This window comes from Lathyrus oleraceus, chromosome 7, assembly GCF_024323335.1.
Source record: "Lathyrus oleraceus cultivar Zhongwan6 chromosome 7, CAAS_Psat_ZW6_1.0, whole genome shotgun sequence".
Lineage (NCBI taxonomy): Eukaryota > Viridiplantae > Streptophyta > Magnoliopsida > Fabales > Fabaceae > Lathyrus > Lathyrus oleraceus.
Window position 1 is genome coordinate 412,376,467 of NC_066585.1, and position 14,436 is coordinate 412,390,902.

Here is a 14,436-nt window from a genome sequence, read left to right on the forward strand (position 1 = left end):
ATCTCAATAAATAATGGTTATCAAAGCCATTAAGCCTGAGAACTCTAGGTACACCAATCTAGATTTATCGGCCAAAAAACAGCTTCGGAAAGTCGGAGGCTAGATTGTATCTATGAGGATGAGCCTTTGGGGTTCGAGAAGGACCCAATGATCTTAACTAGGAAAATGCAGGTGCTGGATCCTTTTGAAGAGGTAGACTTAGGAGATAGGACGACTAAGAGGACGACATACATTAGTGTGAAAATCGACCCACACTTGAAAGCAAGAGTGATAAAGGTATTGAAAGAGTTTAGTGATTGTTTCACTTGGGACTATGATGAAATGCTTGGGCTCAGTCGTGAACTAGTCGAACTAACATTGCTGAACAGACCTAACAAGAAGCCAGTGAAGCAGACCCCACATAAGTTCACACCTGAAATCATGTTGAAGATCAAAGTTGAGATCGAAAGGTTGCTCTAAAATAAGTTCATCAGGCCTACTAGGTATGTCGAATGTTGTTCCAGTTATTAAGAAAAACGGTACCCTTAGAGTCTACATATACTTTAGAGATCTTAATATTGCTACTCCCAAACAAGAATATCAAATGCTAGTGGCTGAGATGTTGGTCGATTATGCGGCTGGATTCGAATACGTAAGTCTCCTCGATGGATACTCTAGTTACAACCAGATTTTCATTATAGAGGAAAACATGGCAAAACCGTGTTTCGATGCTCGGGGGCCTTGGGCACGTACGAATAGATAATGATGCCTTTTAGTCTAAAGAATGTTGGTGCTACTTACTAGAGAGTAATGAACTCGATGTTTCATGATTTCATTTAAGCATTTATGCAAGTGTACATCGATGACATTGTCATCAAATCTTCATCTAAGGATGGTCATCTTGACCACCTTCGACGGTAGTTCGAAATGAACTTGTTAAAATGTGCTTTCTGTGTTCATGCAGGGGACTTTCTTGGCTTTGTCGTCCATAAGAAGGACATGGAGATAAACTCAAACAAGATGAAATCCATACAAAATACTGAGTCTCCGACAAACAAGAAACACCTTTAGTCCTTGTTAGGAAAAATGAACTTTCTGAGAAGATTTATTTTAAATCTAAGTGGCAAGACAAAAGTATTCTCACCACTATTAGGATTAAAGAAAGAAGAAGGTAGGGACCAGAACATCAACAAACCTTTGATGAGATCAAGAGGTACTTGTCGAAACCTCCAACATTGTTACCTCCCATGAGAAACAAAGCCATGAAGTTGTACGTTTCTACATTTGACTCGACAATTGGGAGTATGCTAGCCTAAGAAGATGACGATGGCGTCGAAAGAGCCATTTATTATTTAAGTTGAATCATGAATGATGATGAGAGTAGATACACTATGGTAGAAAATTGTGTTTATCATTATAATTTTCTTGGACCAAACTCAAGCATTATATAAAATATTTAGATGTGTTTGTTTATTCACACTTCGACGTAATTAAGCACATGCTGTCGAAACCAATTTTACATAGTAGAGTTGCAAAATATGCATTTGCCCTTACTGAATATTCTTTAACTTATGTGCCTTTAAAGGCCATGAAGGGCCAAATTGTTTCTAATTTCATAGTAAACCATCCATTAATGGAAATAGCGTAAAACTATGTCGAGTTCCTGACATTGAAACTATACTTTGATGGTTCCATTCATTCTAAAGGAATGGGTTGGGGATTTTCATTATGTCCCCGGAAGGAATTCCTAATAATTATAAGTTCAAAATCAATGGCTATTGTTCCAACAATGAGGTTGAATACAAAGTCGTGATTACAAGTCTTACCATATTATTAGACTTGGGGGAAACTAGAGTCGAGATCAAAGGTGACTATGAATTGGTAATCAAGCAATTAACATAGAAATACAAATGTATTAAAGATAACCTGTCAATATACTTTGTCAAGGAAAATTCAATGCTTAAACGATTTGAAACAATAGATATTGAACAGGTACCATGAATACGCAACCCGGAGGCTAATGATTTAACCCAGGTAACTTCAGGCTATAAGATAGCTAAGGAAAAATTAAAGAATTTGATTGAAGTGAAAGACAAACTAGTTTCAACTAGATTTATCCGACCAGAGTTGTCAACACCAAAACTGGTAGGGGCAGATGAGTTACCAGAATTTTGTAAAAATTTTGAAACTTTTTCCATCGACAACATATCAAATGACGATTGGAAAAGAGATATTATTGAGTTCCTTAGAAACTTGATAGGAATGACAGATCAAAAAATAAAATACAAGGCCTTAAGTTACGTCATCATTGGAAACAAGTTGTTCAAAAAGACTCCACAAGAGATGTTGCTCAAATGCATTAGCGAAAAAGAAGCCAACTTAGAAATTTATGACACTCACGGTGGATCCTGTTGCGCTCACCAAGCAGGCCATAAAATGAAATGGTTGTTGTGTCGACAAGGGGTATTGTTAGATACCCAAAAGTGCTTATCTGAGCTATCAAATATGGGCATCTTTCACTCCATTTCCTTGCTAAAGTGTGCGAAACCACCTTTGTTTTAGATGAATTACAATACAATGATAAACGATCTTGGTACCTTTGATTTGTGTGTTATTGTGCAGGAATTAGGCATGAAATAATAGAAAATGAAGCCACAAGAAAGTTGGCAAAGGGACCAAAGAAAGGATGCATTCATCAGCTTGCTCGCTAGGCGAGGGCTGTGGCGAAGAGCTCGCTAGGCGAGCACCCAGCGAAGAGCTCCAGTATTTTACAGTAGCAAACATCAACACACTCGCTAGGTGAGCAGCCAGCGAAGGGTGTAGCGAACACGTCCAAACTTGGTCAAAAGCGCAGCCAGCACTCATTCGCTAGGCGAGCCATTAGCGAGCTCCCAGCGAGCAATTCCAGTAGCAAAACCTCCTAAGCTCGCTGGAGCGAAGGGTGAAGCGTGGGCTTCGCCTAGCGAACATGCCAATCTGGCAAAGGTTATTTCTTTGGACGCAGGTGCCTCAGGTGCCTCATTTTGGGGCTCGCTAGGCGAGCCATTCTGCTCGCCTAGCGAGCATGACAGCTCAGTAGCAGCACTATAAGTAGCAAGGGCTACTTTTTGGAGCCATACTTTTACACCTCCATACTTTTGTACTTTTTAGATATTTTTCCAGCATTGCTCTAGAGATACTTTGTGACCTAGAAATCATTTCTCTTCATCTCTTAACAATCTTTCACAAAAAGAAGGTGGATTCCCATCCAATCTCGATTATTTGACTCAGATGTTGATCAACCTTCTTCCGAAACTTGTTGACCAAGCTACCATGAAAATGAGTAGCTAAGTTCTTCATTTTGTCAAGGTTAGATGTAGATGATCATTAGCTTTGTGTGTAAATGGGATGATCTTCATTTGTAAACTCTTTAATGGTGAATATATGGTGAAAACTTTGTTTTATTGAAAACTCTTTGTGTTGGTTTATGAGCGAGAGATGTTTACCAACTCTTTACCTAGGTTTTCATCCAATCTTGTTTGTTAGCTAGAGATAGTAATGAATGATTTTGCTCACCATAAGGTTGAACCAAAAAGTTATCATTTTGATAGATTGTGTTAGAGATAAACAATGGATCAAAATGGGAAAACTCACAATGTGTGTTAGAGATAAACACATCGGGAGGACTTTGTGAAATAGTTTATCATCTAAAGGAGTTTATAAGTTTTGTTGATCGAACATATACATGCAAAGTGATCGTCGAACCCTAACTTTGGCAATATTTCTCAAATATTAAAACCAAATCTTTTACCGCATTTTATTACACTTTTATGCAAGATACCGTGACTAAAACCAAAACCCCCTTGTTACTACGAGTTAAGAGTTAAAACAACTGTCGAAAGACGGTGATATCTCACAATCCCTGTGGAGACGATAACAAAAACCCGACACTAAAAATACATTCAACAAAATGGCGCCGTTGCCGGGGATTGTGAATTGATATTGCGAGCATCGCAATAGTTGCTTAATTTTTAGCTTTCGAATTTTTGACTTGTGCTCGTAATTTGTTTGGTTTAGTGTGCAGCTTTCGTTTTATGCGAGGGCAGATTCCTGTGGACGAACTTCTTTTTGATCCCGAGATCGAAAGAACCGCAAGGTGGCTGAATAGCAGAACGAGACGAAGGAGGCAACAAGCTAGACAACGACAAGAACAAGGAGAAAGTTCTTCTACCACACATCCACCACCGTTCATACCTATCATGGAACCACAACCACCACCACCGCCCATTTCCACTCCATGTGTAAACAATCCAAGGAATACTGCTCAGTTTGCCAACCACACGGGAAGGCAAGCCGAGATGAAAACGGGAACTCTTAATTTACTATATGGAAGTCCATTCACCGGAATGGACCATGAAGATCCCTTTGCTTTTCTCACCAAATTTTACGAGATAGCATTGGCGGCCGGAGTTGATCAAGCTCAAGAGCTACCGTTGTTCAAAAGATTATTTCCCCACGCTTTGCTCGGCAAAGCAAAAGATTGGTACTTAGATCAAACACCTGCCGTCATGACAGATTGGAACTTGTTGGAAGAGAAGTTCATCGAAAGATTTTTCTCCCACAACCGGTTCATGGAATCCAAGACGGCCATCTCAGTGTTTTCACAAGGAACCAACGAATCATTAAATGAGGCGTGGGAAAGATTCAAATCCATGCTTCGGAAATGTAAAGGGCATGGTTTTGATGAATTGACTCAAATCCATATTTTCAAAAATGGACTTCAACCAAACTGCAAGACTTTGTTGGATGCTACCTCGGGTGGTTCTTTATTGTCTAAAAACGCCGAAGAAGCTACAGATATCATAAATCGAATGGCTCTAAATGATCTCCAAAGCCAAAGTAGAGGCAACTCTTTGAAGAAGCCGGGAGTGCTTGAACTTGGGACGAACGATGCCATCCTTGCCCAAAACAAACTCATTTCACAACAAATGGAACTCTTAACGCAGCAAATAAAAGAGTTGAGAGAACCTTCAAAAGCTAAACAAATAGCTTGTTGTGAGCTTTGCAAAGGTGAGCATGACACCAGATTTTGTCCACCTCTCGGGTTCGAAGAGGTAAACTACATGGCGAACCAACGAGACTACCAACCGAGACAACAACAACAACCTTATCAACCACATCCTCAAAATCAACAACAAAACTTCCAAGGGAATCAAGGGTTCCAACCTAGGAGTAACTATTACCATAACCAAGGTTATGGGGGTGGTTCTTCTAGCCTCCAAAACCCTCCCCAAAATCCTTATCAACCTCAACAACCGCCAGTCGTAACTTCAAAATTAGAAAAGACATTGACAGAATTTATGCAAATGTCAATGGCTAATCAAAAGAGCAACGATGCGGCAATTAAAAATCTCGAGACTCAAGTTGGACAACTTGCTAAGCAACTAGCGGAACAACAACCCAATCCTTCTTTTTCGGCGAATACGCAAACAAATCCTAAGGAGCATTGTAAAGCGATCACGACGAGAAGTGGGAGGGAGTTGATTAGTGAGAATAAAAAAAGAGATGAGAGTGAACAAAGAGAGGAAAAGAAAAAAAATGAGGAGGAAATATTGGAGGAAAATATTGATGGTGAAGTGGGGGAGTGGAGTGAGGAGGAAGAAGAAAAGAACGAAAAGAATGGTGAAGTTGAAAAGAAAGAAAGTGTGGAAATTGAGAAAAATAAGAGTGATGAAGTAATGGTGGAGGAAGTGAAAAAGAAAAGAGCGAGAAGTTCTAGAGTTGCTAAAGGAAAGGAGGTAGTGAGCGCTACTCCAATCCAAAACCTTCCTTATCCACATGCTCCATCAAAAAGGGAGAATGAACGACATTACGCCCGGTTCATGGATATTTTTAAACAACTGCAAATCAACATTCCGTTTGCCGAAGCATTGGAGCAAATGCCCAAGTATGCCAAATTCATGAAGGACATACTTATAAAAAAGCGGAGGTATACGGAACCGGAGACCATTGTCCTAGATGCGAGCTGTAGTGCAATTATTCAAAGGACGCTTCCGAAAAAAGAGATTGATCCGGGACGAGTTACTTTGCCGGTTAAAATTGGTGATATCTATGTCGGAAAAGGACTAATTGATTTGGGGTCAAGCATTAATCTTATACCATTGTCTATTGTAAAGAGGCTTGGCAATATTGAAATTAAATCCATCCGGATGACGTTGCAATTGGCCGATAAGTCGACTACCCATCCTCATGGCGTAGCCCAAGATGTTTTGGTTAAAGTCGACAGATTCTTTTTCCCGGTCGATTTTATTGTTATTGATATGGAAGAGGATGATGATGCTCCGCTCATTCTGGGCCGACCGTTCATGAAAACCGCGCGCATGATGATAGGCGTTGATGACGGTTTGATGAAGGTGAGAGTCCAAAATGAAGAAGTTACTTTCGATCTATTCGAAGCAATGAAGCATTCAAAAGATAGAAGTGATAGCTTTCGCATCGATGTGATCGAAGAGGCAATTTTGGAGGTTTCTAAGCATATTCATGAGATATCTCCTATGGAGTTAGCTCTTAATGACTCATTTGAAGTTTTCACAGTTGAAGAAGAGCAAGCTCTTGATGAATGCTTAAGGGAACTTGATGGTTTAAACGAACTACAACCGTGGGAAGTTGAGGAGGAAGACTTAAAGAAGGAGGTTAATGACGAAAAAGCGCCTATTGAATTGAAAATGTTACCTTCTACTTTGAAGTATGTATTCCTAGATGAGACCGAAGCAAAGCCGGTCATCATAAGCAACCTTTTGTCAAATGATGAAGAAGCCCGTTTGATCAATGTGCCAAAAAAAATCAAGAAGCCATGGGTTGGACTCTTTCCGATCTAAAAGGAATTAGTCCTTCCTATTGCATGCACAAGATCTTAATGGAAGAGGATTTTAAGCCGGTAGCTCAACCACAACGCCGCTTAAATCCTACTATGAAGGAGGTTGTTAGAAAGGAAATTGTCAAGTTGTTGGATGCGGGAATGATTTACCCGATTTCGGATAGTCCATGGGTTAGTCCTGTGCATGTGGTTCCGAAGAAAGGTGGAATTACCGTAATCCGAAATGACAAGGATGAGTTGATCCCTACTAAAGTTGCAACGGGGTGGCGAATGTGTATTGATTATAGGAGGTTGAATACCGCAACTCGAAAATATAATTTTCCACTCCCGTTCATGGATCAAATGCTCGAAAGACTCTCGGGGCAACAGTACTATTGTTTCTTGGATGGTTATTCCGGGTATAACCAAATTGCGGTTGACCCGACCGATCATGAAAAGACGACTTTCACATGTTCGTTTGGAGTTTTCACATACCGAAAAATGCCCTTTGGGTTGTGCAATGCACCGGCTACTTTCCAAAGATGTGTGCAAGCCATTTTTGCCGACCTTATTGAGAAAACAATGGAAGTCTTCATGGATGACTTCTCGGTATTTGGTGGTTCCTTTAGTTTATGCTTGGCAAACTTGAAAACGGTGCTTGAAAGATGTGTGAAGACCAATCTTGTACTTAATTGGGAGAAGTGCCACTTCATGGTGACCGAGGGGATTGTGCTTGGCCATAAAGTCTCTTCAAGAGGGCTTGAAGTTGATCGTGCTAAGGTTGAAGTGATTGAAAAGTTACCTCCTCCGGTGAATGTGAAGGGAATCCGGAGCTTTTTGGGGCACGCCGGGTTCTATCGGCGCTTTATCAAAGACTTCTCAAAGGTAGCTAAGCCTTTGAGTAATTTGCTAGCTAAAGACCAGGTATTTCTCTTAACCGATGAATGTTTGCAAGCTTTTGAGACTTTGAAAGAAAAATTGGTTACCGCTCCAATTATAGTCGCTCCAAATTGGAATTTAAATTTTGAGCTAATGTGTGATGCGAGCGACTATGCAATCGGAGCGGTATTAGGCCAAAGAAAAGAGAAAAAGTTTCATGCGATACATTACGCAAGTAAAGTTCTTAATGAGGCTCAAATTAACTATGCCACCACTGAAAAAGAATTACTTGCGATAGTGTATGCGCTTGAAAAGTTTAGGTCTTATCTTATAGGGTCTAAAGTCGTAGTGTATACCGACCACTCGGCGATTAAATATTTGCTCACCAAACCGGATTCGAAGCAAAGGCTCATCCGTTGGATCCTCTTGTTGCAAGAATTTGATGTTGAAATCAAAGACAAGAAAGGATCGGAAAATTTGGTGGCGGATCATTTATCTCGCTTAGTTAATGTGGAGGTTACCGCTTCAGAGAAGGAAATCCGGGAAGAGTTTCCTGATGAAAAACTTTTCAAAATTCAAGTTAGGCCGTGGTTTGCAGACTTTGCGAACCACAAGGCTAGTGGTTTTGTGCCTCCCGACCTAACTTTGAACCAAAAAAGGAAGTTTCTTTCGGATGCCAAGTATTACGTATGGGATGACCCGTACTTGTTTAAGTTGGGTAGTGATAACCTTTTAAGGAGATGCGTTACTAGCGATGAAGCGCAGAGCATCCTTTGGCATTGTCACAACTCGCCTTACGGTGGACACTATAATGGGGTGAGAACGGCCACTAAAATCCTTCAGTCAGGATTTTATTGGCCCACTATTTTCAAAGACGCACATACCCATGCGCAAAGTTGTGATAGTTGCCAGAGAAGCGGTGGGATTGGTAAGAGAGACGAGATGCCTCTCCAAAACATCCAAGAAGTCGAAGTATTTGATTGTTGGGGCATCGATTTTGTAGGACCATTCCCACCCTCTTATGGTAACGAGTATATGCTTGTCGCAGTCGATTACGTTTCTAAGTGGGTTGAGGCGATTGCCTCACCTCGGGCGGATGCGAAAACGGTAACAATTTTTTTGAAGAAAAACATATTTTCCCGTTTCGGAACCCCCCGAGTGTTGATAAGTGACGGAGGGTCACACTTTTGTAATGCACCGTTGGAAAGCATTTTAAAACATTACGGTGTATCACACAGAGTGACAACTCCGTATCACCCACAGGCGAATGGTTAAGCCGAGGTCTCTAATCGTGAGATTTAGAGAATTCTCGAAAAAACTGTGTCAAATTCGAAAAAAGAGTGGTCACAAAAATTGGATGAAGCGTTATGGGCATACCGTACCTCCTTTAAAGCTCCAATTGGGCTCACTCCTTTTCAATTGGTGTTTGGTAAAACTTGCCATTTGCCGGTCGAATTGGAGCACAAAGCCTTGTGGGCTCTGAAATTTTTAAATTTTGAAAAGGATTTGGCAGGTGAGAAAAGGAAGGTGCAACTGCTCGAGTTGGAAGAGATGCGCAATGCCGCATATCACTCAAGTTGGTTGTACAAAGAAAAGATAAAAAAATATCATGACAAAAAGCTTCGAAAGAAAGAATTTGTGCCCGGACAGTTGGTCCTATTGTTCAATTCCAGGTTGAAGTTATTCCCCGGAAAGTTGAAATCAAAATGGTCTGGGCCATTTCGTGTCAAAGAAGTGAAGGAGTACGGAGCTATTGTCATTGAGGACATGGAAAAGAAGGACAGTTGGATCGTTAATGGCCAACGTTTGAAGGTTTATCTCGGCGGTCATGTGGATCGCGAGAGCTGTGCTATCTCTTTGGATGCTCCTCTGTGAGCATCGCATCGTCGAGCTTATCCGACGTTAAACAAGCGCTTGTTGGGAGGCACCCCAACATTGTAAATATTTACAGTTTTTCTATGGTGTCGTATTGGGATTCCAATTGTTAAACCTTGCTGAATGTACCAGGAATGCTATATTTGAAAAAAGCACATGCTGTCATGCTCGCTAGGTGCTCGCTAGGCGAAGCAGTAGCGAGCGGATTCGCTAGCTGCTCGCTAGGCGAAGCAGCAGCGAGCACTGCGTGGCAGCACTCATTTAATTCTCAGCAGGCCACTCTTTTGGGCCCAAATGCAATTTTTCTTTTTACAACTCTGAACTAAAGCACTCACACAACTCTCACAAACACTCTCTCACTTTTCATCTCACTCAAACCCTAAACGGTTACATTGCATTGCAAACCTCACTACACTTCAATTCAATCAATCTCTTTCACTAAGGTTTGCCCTAATTCCATTTCTTTATGTTTTAACTTTGTAAATTTCTGATGTATATGTCATTTAGGGTGAATTTGAGGGAATGGGTACAATAGGTTTTGCATGTGGGTATAGATTTGCATGTACATTAGAACAATGTCGTTCTTGATAAATCATTTTATTCTGAAATAGATACCATGAGACCTTGGGTTTTGCCAAAATTTCACTGTAAACATTGCAGAACCCAAAAACCCGTAAGATTTGCTAGCAACTCGCTAGGCGAACCAGTGGCGAGCATTCGCTGCCACTTCGCTAGGCGAAGCAACATCGAGCATGACAGTAGTTGGAATTCTGGTTTTGCTTTCTAATCTGTTTTGTGTTGTGTGGTTTCCTCTCTATGTCTGTGCAGATGGGATCCAGGTCCGGAGCTTCGAAAAAGAGAAAGGGCGGGAACACTTCCCGTCCCGTACCAATACAATTCGACACCGACAAATTTGTCGGGGCAAAGCAAGCCGCAAGATATATTGCTTTGGAAAAGCGAAAGATTTTGCCGGAAAAGAGATTTTTAATCAACCCTGAAGGCACGAACCGAACATTCGCCGGGTTGATTAACAGCAAAAAGTGGGATTGGTTAATATCCCCCCTGGAGCATTACGATATCCCAACAGTGCGTGAGTTCTACGCGAACGCACTGCCGAACGACGACGAGCCATTCACATGGACATCTAGAGTGTCCGGCCGTCCTGTTGCGTTCGATCGGGATGCAATTAACCGTGTCCTGGGTGAACCGCTCCATCTGGGAGTCGAGGAGAGAGACACCTACCACCAAGATTTAAGGTTTCACCGGGATACTGATGCGATTTCTGCTGCCCTGCTTTTGAAAGGGAAATCAGTTGAGCTGAACCCATCTGGGGTTCCAATGAGATACCATAGGGAGGACATGATTCCCTTGGCTTAACTGATCCTTTTGTTGGTTCTTATAAACATCGCACCCAAGTCTCATACTTCTACCGTGCCGATCCCAGTGGCACACTTGGTACACAGCATCCTCACGAACGTCCAGATTGATGTGGCGAGGATTATTGCTTTTGAGCTGAAGTCCGTGATTGAAAGCGGGCTAAAGTCGGGGGCACGAGTGAATTGTCCCCTGGCTTTCCCTTGCCTAATCATGGCTTTGTGCCTGCAAGTGAGGGTGAGGCTACCCTCTAGGGGTCAAGTAAGGATCCCGCCGCCCATTGATGACCGATACGTGGCCAAGTATTGCAAACCGAAGAATGTAAGAAGTAGTTCAGCTGCTGAGGTTACCGGGGCTTCTGATGGTCCTGGTACTTCAACTCTAGGATCCGATCCTTTCCAGCAGGTTGTCTGCAACTACAACTGGGATTGGATGGCGGCAACCCAGCGCGCCATGCTCGATATGCACGATTCTATGCAGTTGTTACAGTTGCAGATGCGCGACCCCTCCGGAGAGCATTCTATGATGACACGTTAGCAGTTTCTGCAGCACGCTAGCTGGCCTGTGGACAGGCCTGTGTTTGGAGAGGGGGCGGGTGCTGGTGCTGGTGCTTCTTCTGGTGCTGCTGAAGATGATGATGATGATGAGGCTACCGGTTCTGAAGCCGGTAGTGATGAGGGTTATGAGTCCTTGGAGGGCTAAGTTTATTTTATTTTTTATATTATGTTTTATTTCTATTGTATTTTCAGATTTGTGTATTTTGATGTTGGTTATGTACTTTTGGGGTGTTTTGTCCCCCATGAACAATTTTAAATTTTGAAGTAATGTTATTGTTTATGTTTTAAATTTCTTCTATTTTAATAAATTTTTGGTTGGTTGAGTGTCAAACCTTCTAGATTGGTTGCTTCTCAAAGAAGTATCCAATGAAGGTGCATCCGAGCTTGGATGGCAATGATAAAAATAAACAAGTGAATAATGCTAAGGTACATGGTTACCTCCGGCTAGAATTTTAGAATGCATTAAGAACTTTATTCTTTTTGTAATTGAATATTGTCTTTTTGCAACATAATTGAATGAATGTTTCATCTAGGACTTAAAACCACAAATTGTGAGGAAACCTCCATTGTACACTTAAATGCTGGATTCTAATAAGCTTTGTTGATTCATTTGATTCATGCTTTGTCTTTTATTATTGTGAATATGTGGAATCAATTAGAAATGATCAAGGCACTTGTTTTCTTTCGAGCACAACCAGTTCCAAATGCAACTTACCTGTGAGCAGAGAGAGTATTCGTTAACCCCTTTGAGCTTAAACAGTTGAATCTCTGCTTGAAATAAAGCGAGATTTCAAAAATCTTTTTTCTTGAAACCCGGAAATTTTTGATAATTGTTCTTTTGCCGTAAAAAGTCAAGAGCATTCACTTAGGGTGAGTAAGAAATAAGTTGGGGAGAACGAAAATGAGAATCGGTAAGGGCCACAACTCTTGAAAAATCAAGCAAGCATAAGAAAAAAAAATATATATAATATAGAAAAGAGAAACATCTGTTTGTAAATATGATGTGAAAGAAAAGAAAAAAATAGAAAAAATGAAAATGAATGCTTGCTTGGAAGAAAAATAGTGAAAACCAAAAATTGAGTTGTGAAATAAGAGTTGTGAAGGTTTCAAATGAGAAACAAGTGGAACGAAGTTGAGATGTGTGAATAATGTACAGTGAATGTCTCTTTTGCATCGGCAATTTCATTTTCAATGGCCTTAGAAATGACCCTTGTTTGTTAACCTAACCAAGCTTCAACCGAAAAGTCCTTAGTGATCTTTGTGCTTCCACATTACCAATTATAATTGTTAGACATTGTATGAATTGAATTGATTTCTTCATTGTTTGTTGGAGAGTGAGATTATTCCCGCGGTTGCAAACGCGTAATTTCTTCAATCCTTATTCGAAGAGGAGAGATAGGATGATTCATTCAAGATAATGTTGTTGTGGATAGATACATATTTCGTATTGCTATTAAGTTTTAGTTCTGGTGTATTATTTTATTCTAACCGTTGGAAATTTGTATCTGCTGATTCGCTTGTGTTTGAGCCGTTTTATCCGATTTCGGAGAAACCTTTTTCTTAATGCAAATCCTCTTGTCTTTTAAGAGGCATACTTTGCTTGAGGACAAGCAAGAATCTAGTTGGGGAGAGTTGTTAGATACCCAAAGGTGCTTATCTGAGCTATCAAATATGGGCATCTTTCACTCCATTTCCTTGCTAAAGTGTGCGAAACCACCTTTGTTTTAGATGAATTGCAATACAATGATAAACGATCTTGGTACCTTTGATTTGTGTGTTATTGTGCAGGAATTAGGCATGAAATAATAGAAAATGAAGCCACAAGAAAGTTGGCAAAGGGACTAAAGAAAGGATGCATTCATCAGCTTGCTCGCTAGGCGAGGGCTGTGGCGAAGAGCTCGCTAGGCGAGCACCCAGCGAAGAGCTCCAGTATTTTACAGTAGAAAACATCAACACACTCGCTAGGCGAGCAGCCAGCGAAGGGTGTAGCGAACACGTCCAGACTTGGTCAAAAGCGCAGCCAGCACTCATTCGCTAGGCGAGCCATTAGCGAGCTCCCAGCGAGCAATTCCAGTAGCAAAACCTCCTAAGCTCGCTGGAGCGAAGGGTGAAGCGTGGGCTTTGCCTAGCGAACATGCCAATCTGGCAAAGGTTATTTCTTTGGATGCAGGTGCCTCAGGTGCCTCATTTTGGGGCTCGCTAGGCGAGCCATTCTGCTCGCCTAGCGAGCATGACAGCTCAGTAGCAGCACTATAAGTAGCAAGGGCTACTTTTTGGAGCCATACTTTTACACCTCCATACTTTTGTACTTTTTAGATATTTTTCCAGCATTGCTCTAGAGATACTTTGTGACCTAGAAATCATTTCTCTTCATCTCTTAACAATCTTTCACAAAAAGAAGGTGGATTCCCATCCAATCTCGATTATTCGACTCGGATGTTGATCAACCTTCTTCCGAAACTTGTTGACCAAGCTACCATGAAAATGAGTAGCTAAGTTCTTCATTTTGTCAAGGTTAGATGTAGATGATCATTAGCTTTGTGTGTAAATGGGATGATCTTCATTTGTAAACTCTTTAATGGTGAATATATGGTGAAAACTTTGTTTTATTGAAAACTCTTTGTGTTGGTTTATGATCGAGAGATGTTTACCAACTCTTTACCTAGGTTTTCATCCAATCTTGTTTGTTAGCTAGAGATAGTAATGAATGATTTTGTTCACCATAAGGTTGAACCAAAAAGTTGTCATTTTTATAGATTGTGTTAGAGATAAACAATGGATCAAAATGGGAAAACTCACAATGTGTGTTAGAGATAAACACATTGGGAGGACTTTGTGAAATAGTTTATCATCTAAAGGAGTTTATAAGTTTTGTTGATCGAACATATACATGCAAAGTGATCGTCGAACCCTAACTTTGGAAATATTTCTCAAATA